Source organism: Limulus polyphemus, unplaced genomic scaffold (genome assembly GCF_000517525.1).
Source record: "Limulus polyphemus unplaced genomic scaffold, Limulus_polyphemus-2.1.2 Scaffold772, whole genome shotgun sequence".
Classification (NCBI taxonomy): Eukaryota; Metazoa; Arthropoda; class Merostomata; order Xiphosura; family Limulidae; genus Limulus; species Limulus polyphemus.
Genome location: NW_013666382.1, coordinates 123845 through 131564, shown reverse-complemented (window position 1 = coordinate 131564; position 7720 = coordinate 123845). Strand labels below are relative to the sequence as shown.

At 34.3% G+C, this 7720-nt stretch overlaps 1 protein-coding gene across 1 annotated transcript in view; it reads right to left on the bottom strand.

Annotated features, from left to right (window-relative positions):
- LOC106460449 (glycogenin-1-like) overlaps positions 1–7720 on the bottom strand; it is a 32905-nt gene that overhangs the window by 24483 nt on the left and 702 nt on the right. The gene's annotated exons all lie outside the window — the stretch shown is intronic.

The following is a 7720-nucleotide window of genomic DNA, read 5'->3' as shown; positions in this document are numbered from 1 at the left end:
ACTGCCTCCACAACATCCAAAGGCTAACCACCCTGTTAGAGAAATAAACTGTTTTAGTTGAAGATGACTCCTATCCAGCCAAAATTTATTTGTGTCCCATAGTCATACTATTCTTATTGTTAAATATGAAAAAAGATAATGCATTAACACTATCAATTCCCTTTACAATCTTAAACACTTCAATAAAACCCCTGCCCCCAACTCTTCTTTTTTCATGAGAAAACTATTTGAGAGATTTTAACCTTTCCTCCTATGACAACCTCTCCATCCCAGGCAACATTCTATGAACCCTTTCCAACAACTTAATGTCTTTCTTAAGGTAAAGAGTCCAAGACTGAACACAGTATTCCAAATATGGCCTAACCAGTGACCTATACAATGAAATTATAACATCTCTAGATTTGTATTCAATATTTCTGTAGATACAACCTAAAATACTATTTAATCTACCACCAGCAACAGCACACTGCTTGGATGGGTTTAGAGACTGATCTTTCTTTCATGACACTGTTAAGGTTATTCCCATCCAAATTATGTTTATAATTCAAATTATGATGACCCACTTGTATTTTCTTGCATTTATTATAATTAAAACCCATTTGCCATTTACTTGCCCAACTTACTAAATGATCTTGATCCTTTTGTAAATCAGCAGCATCTTCTTCACAGCTAGCAACACCCAAGACCTTAATATCATCTGCAAATTTAAGTAATTTATTGACCATTCCCTCATCTATGTCACTGATGTAAATCAAAAAGAGTAAGGGTAGTAAGACTGAGCCCTAAGGTACCCCATTTGTGACATTAATCCAGATTTATTGAACTCCATTTGTAACAACCCTCTGCTTTCTTCCATCCAATTTGCTAACTTATCTCAGTTATTACAGTTGGAACCTCATTATATTTAGAACTTGGTTATAAATACAACCTTCCTATGTCTATTCAAACACTACATTAACCTTTACATTTAAAGCTGTGTTTGATATACACATTTTTTAAAACTAGAAACCACAACTGTAAATATTATAATTGTCAATACAAGCTAAAATCTGTGGGGGTAATGTGCACTGGAGAGTCCTAAGAAACAGTGCAATAGGTGAACCAAGTTCCCTAAATTTTTAAAAGCAAACTGATCCCGATTTATTCAATCCAATGATCAGCAGGAGTGGGCAGGATCCCCTTACGCTTTACTCATGATAGTCCATGAGTGGCAGTCCAGCATAGTACAGTAGTTCCACCCAGTCAACTTCTAGGTGGTCTTATGGAACATCTCATTTTTACAGAGCTTGTTGCAACCTAGATAAAGTATACTGAACTAATGGTTGCTAATGCAGAATTGGTTGGATAAAAGCATACCTGCCTGGGCAACACTTGCCACAGAATGGGATCCTGTGAAAACAAGGTAAGGGACCCTGGAAGGTTGCTAGGTAATTACTCACCCCTCTGTAATCTAGCAGAAGTGGTTAAGATAGCTACAGGAGGTTGGCAAAAACCCTAAGGGGAAGATACTGCCAGATCATGCAAATAACATGAGATAAAAGTATTGGGGAGGTCCACATTCCATCCTGCACAATGTCCTGATGCAGGTAATTCAACCAGGCTTCTAAGGACATAGAAATGTGATGAATATGATTAAATGAGACTCACAGAAGATTGCTTGCCTTCAAAGAGAGCCCAGAATAAGAAATATGAAACAACTGTAACTGGGGTGAATCCTGGGAAACTAAATGATCCCAATGAATAAAAAGTCATTGTCTAGCATTAGTTCAGGCAAGAAAACCTTCAAGACCATCACTGGACATAACAAATGATCAAAATCTGATTGGCCATAGAAGTGAGAAATAGTGATCAGATGAATTGGTAAAAAGGATTTATCCCCTTCCATGGCTGACAGTGTCTTAGGGAAGAAGAATTGGTTTGAGCATATAGGTAGAATGATAAAGCATCCTGTGGACTATCGGTGCAAACCACTCCAACTGGCAATGTCTGTAGGTTAGAGGCAACAAAAAATAAACCTTCAGATAAAGGTGAGACATGGCATATGAGGCTAAGGGCACAAATGGTGTTGAAAAAGGGCATGTAATGTAACCTAAATATATCAATTAGATAACTGGAATGGTCGTTTGGGACAAAGGACCCAAAGGAACTTGAGGAAGCCAGAGAGTACTGGGGACTCCAAAAAATTGTCTCAAGCATCGAACAGTTTCCTGTATAAGGCCACCTTATACAGGGCAATTGTGGAAGATGCAAAACCCTTGCCAAGGAGCCAGGTCAAATATGAGTTATGGTTGGCACTTCTGATCAAAGTGGGTTCAATCTCCTCTCAATACATCATTGCCGAAATGTTTGCCATTTCCGTTGATAAATGTCTGTCACAAGACTAAGCAAAGCCTGAGACAGATACATGTCAACCCTCGAAATTAAACCCCAATACTGTGCGAAGGACTGCATAACCTCCATTCCTGAAGCTTGAATTTCTGGATAGCTGGGTTTACCATGTCAAATCATGGCTGCCTCCACAGAGAAGGCCAAAAAGGAAGTGGAAAAGATAGGCACTCCTGAAGGTACAGCAGAAGCAGAAACCAGGGTGCAGCTGCCAATCCAGTGCTATGAACAGGACCTGACAATGGGTTGGAACAAATCAATGTTAGTACCATGTGTAACATATGACTAAGAGGGAAGTCCTATAGTTGTAATCCCATCCCATCCTGATGGAATGCATCCATTGCCATAGCCCAAAGGTGAGGTACTGGAGACCAAATTGTCAGTAGTTGGGTGTATGAATGAGTGGCCAATCCACCAATCATCAGTGTTTTAAAATGAGAGCCAATCCAACAGAAAACGTTGCAATGCAGCATCTATTCTATGGGGAGAATCTGTTTGGGTCAAGAAAATTGATCTGCTACCACAGTCATCATCTGTGGAACAAGGCAAGCTAGTAGGTTGATATGATAAGAGTGGTCCCAAGAAAGTAGATCCATGATTCGAAAGCAAGGAGACCTTGACCAAATGCCCCCTTGATGGGAAATGTAAGACACCACCACCATGGAATTGTTGGCATGATGCCCAACAATTTTCCCCTTAATTAGCCCAGACCATGAGATTGTCTTTTGATGAGCAAGAAGAACTAAAACATGGTGTAAGTAAGCCTCGTCCATAAGTAGTTTATGGAATTCCGGACTGTTGGGATATGAATCCCATCCCTAAAGCAAGGTACATGAAGAGATGGATCTCTGGAAAAGATGGTGGCAGATGAACCAATATCTTAGTATTGTCCCAACCTAACAACCCCTTGAGATCAGAGAATGATCTTGAATAAGGAAACTGGGGAATCCAGTGAATCTATGTTTATGATCCCTTGGTTACATAAAGACCCTTGAAAGGGTCTCTTGTTCACTCATCCCAAAAGCATGAGGAATTTCAGTGATGCCCACATTCCCAAAATAGAAAGAATATTCCATGCAGTGGGAGAAGGAGAGGGGAGTAAGAGTTGGGCATCCTCTTCCATAATGTGAAGATGGATGGCAGTTGGGCTGAGCCCAACTGAGATATGTGATAAAAATAATACCCAGACTGACAAAATGTTGAGTTGGAGCAAGAATATATATCTCAGATCTGGAAATGAAGCCTGCCTTGGTTGTTTCTGAAAGTAAAATCTGGTTGTGATGTTTTGACAATTGATGAAATGATGCCAACAGTAACCAGTCATCTACTGAATGGTGTGTGCACAGGGCTAGGGAATGGAGGTGACGAGGGTTATGTTGTTATGTTGGAGCAAAACAATGTTGAGCCATCTCCTATGTCCACTTTAGGGAATCAAACCCCAGACTTCAGCATTGTAATTCCGTAAACTTACCACTGTCCCACAGGTGGACTGAGAAGTCAACAGAATAAAAGAAGACACAGGAAAAACTGATACAGGATTCTCTCCAGAATCACCCTCAATTGTAGCTTCAGAGCTCCCTGGAGGAATACCAAACTGAATACATGTCTCCATCTCACTACAAATAAGACCACTGACAGTCTCAACCATATATACACACTACTCTCCTCACTTCTTGACTTGCCTTCCTCCTGCATAGACTCACCACTGTTTTCTTCCTATCAAACTGACCAAAAATTGCATCACTTATTCTTCAACCATTCCAGAAAAACAATCACATTATTCTCATTAATGAGTAAGTGTTAAAAATATTAATCTTTACTATCTTTTTTCATTATTTCTAAAAAGATTTGAACAAAAAGTGATATACAAGCCTAAAAAGTTTGGTAACTATTAGTTTAGAAGATCACTTTAATTCTTGTGTTATTATAGAAGTTCATATATACAATAAGTTAATAATAAAATATTTGTACAGTGAAATACATTTTGCAAATGTTAATGATGATTGTCATCAAAGTAGCATAACAGCAGATGTTATGCATTTCTGTAATACACCAGGTTTACTTTTTTTGTGAAACATCAAAACAAAATGTTCACTAGTAGTAGTAGTAGTAGAACAAACAAAATAAGCAACTGAAAGCAATCCATATTATAAATAGTGGTGAAACAATGTGAGGGCTATTATTGATAAACTGTATTCTTTTTTAACATTGTAAATAATGTATTTAGTATTAGGTTCTTTTAATAATTCAATGAGTAAAGTTTAACACCTATCAGTTTTTGCATTTATTATTAGAGAAAACACACTTGAAAATGGTCAATTATTTAATGATTATCTTTCACTTTTATAAATTTTACTTTATTATAAAATAAATTATTGCATGCTTCCTTTTAATGCTATTGGAATTACTGATATTAATTAATCATACTTTATAACAGTTTGTGATATCTTCTGCACTTATATTTTGTTTTTTTAACCTAATGAAATATTTTAATCACCACAATTTGCTATTTTTTCAGATAATCCTAATGTTGCCTGTAATTTTTTTTATAAGTATTCAAATGTTTGAGAATGCTAATATAAACTTGTAAGTACTTTTTCATGTTCTTCCCTTATTCTACATTTAACCTAGATTCCACTACACATCATGATTTAACTGTTTTTGATTTTTAAACTGTACTCAATGCTAATATAGAAGGTTGATAATGAAAGTAACAAGTTTTCTTTCATACAGAACAAGGCATTTTTATAATATGTTAATATAAATTAAGTACATATCCTTGATCAACAAGAGCAATCAGAGAGATTGCATACCCTCACCCCATCACTTCATTTCGAGATTACATGCATTTATATTGGATAACGTCAAATTTCACCCTCGAAAACTCCGAAAATCTTTTTCAGATCTAGAATGATCAATGACACAGATCATTTATAATTGCTTTCAGACCAATAATGTTCATTCTACTGTGACTCTTTTTATCCCATTCATGTAGATGTATATGTAAAAATATACAAATAACTTTTTGAATGTAAAGTTGTTTTTTTTGTAGTGTGATGAGGAGTCTCAAACTTAATGTGACCATGAGATTTTACAAAGTTATTTACCCAAAACTGTAAAAACACCCCATCTCCTATTAATAAAAAGTTTCAAAGTGATCTACATATGGTTCAAATTTGGGGGAGAGCTGTCCCATACTGACTTCCCATCTTTTGTAAAATTTTGGTGCACATCAGTTTATCAGTTTTCAAGATATGCATGCAGAAACACAGACAGATAGACACACACACATGGACCCAATTGCAATACTCTTGCCTCCCCTTCAGGGGTGAGGATAACAATACTTTTTTTTTGAAAATGATAAAAAAGAAGTGCTGTTACTAAAATTTGGTTAATGATTTATTTTTGAAAACTACACATAGAAAATTTTAAACATAAGATGTTGACCTTATTTTATTGTAGAGTTTATCTTATTTAACTCAAAATGAACATCATAATATGGCTATGATGATGAAAAGCATTGAATATGAGTAAGTAACTTTTACTTCATTTTTATATGCAAAAAAGTGCCATAAACCTATATAAACTTATATTATAGGGAGAAAAGTACCCTTCATTCACTGGCAGTGAAACTGAGTGGCAACATATTTTTAATTAGGCAAAACAATCGGCTAAGCTGATACACTATTTAACTATATACATACTATGGCAGAAACAAGGAGCTAATACTAGTACCAGAATTCAGTTATAATATCTATTATTATTATTATAATGATGATGATTTACAGTATTTTTATTATAATTACTGAATTAGGTTTAATTAGGCATGTTAAGATTTAGGTCTTAGAAAGATAAAATGAATGACCAGAATAATTAAAAAACAATAGTTATGTATCATTTAAGTACTTGCTTTTTCTAAAAGAAAAAAAAAAATTATATTAAAGTTCAGACAGATCCCAGTACTGACAAAACTATAGTTGATATTACACTTATTCAAATTAAGATAAGTCTGAATTTACTACAATCATAATATGGGTCCCTAGATTTGCCTGAAAAACATAAGCTAAAAAGCTTGATATATATATATCTATTAAAGTTCTGTTTCTCTGCATTTCTGAGGGGTATGAATGCCCTAGCATAAAACAAAGTTTTGATAGTCAACAGGAATGATTTATGCCTAACATGGGCACAGCAGTAATAAACAAGCATAAATCTGTTATTTTTCTTAAATTGAACACTCAACATTTCCCTTCACAACTTTTTCAGAGGCAGATATACTCCACTAAAAGACAAACCACAATTGACAATACAAAGCTTCAGTTGGTTAAACAGTAAATTATGTTTGAATCTATACTTTATAGCTTGAAATTCAACAGGATGCATATAATTTAGTAAAGCTTATTGTTCAAATAATAAACTGCTACCTATAGATTACAAAAATTCTATCTAAGTTAAAGATTGAAATAACAAAAGTTCAATGAAAAAATAAAATAAATAGAACTTTTGTTTACTACAGGTAGCAGTTTATTATTTCAATAATAAGCTTTACTAGTTAAAATGTCAAATGCACACTCATGTTGATTGAACAGAATGTATTACCTAAACCAGTTTTTCAAATGGTGGGTCTCTACCTCTTTGGGGGTCATGAGCCATCTGCACTGAGTCAAATATTTCTTTTTAGACCTCAAGGTGCACATAACACCTTTATTATGAATTATGACAAACTTGTTTTTTTTTTCATCCTAGCAGATAATGAGATTAACAACGACTAAAGCCCAGATGTAGGAGTTGCCAGGCAAACCCGGTTGAAAAACACTGATATAGAGCAATTAAAGATTTGTACAGTTAATTGTGATTCATGTTTTTGTGGAACATTCCTGAAAAAGCTGTAAACAAAATGTTGAGTGTTCAATTTAAGAAAAATAAAAAATTTGGTGTTATAAAAGTTGTTTATTGCTAGTATTATTATGTCTTGTAAATTATATATACACTAATATGTACTAAAGAAATTAAATAAGCTTAAATGTGTTTTTAAAAAACATGCTAAAACTTTCATTTCAGTTTCAAATATATTTCTGAAATGCTTTTTAGTTTATGTTTTTGAGTAAACCTATGAAACATTAAAATATCTCCAACTTAAATTTAAACTTCATTTCTTCTATTACTAATAGTAATACCAACTGACTATCATTACTGACTTGTGCTATATAATTTGTTAATTTTAGCGAGTTAACTTAAGCTTATCATCTTCACCATTCACAAAAGTGTACATTGCCCATTGATAACCTACATTAAAACTTTAAAAGTTGTACTTTAATTACTTAGTATTTAATAA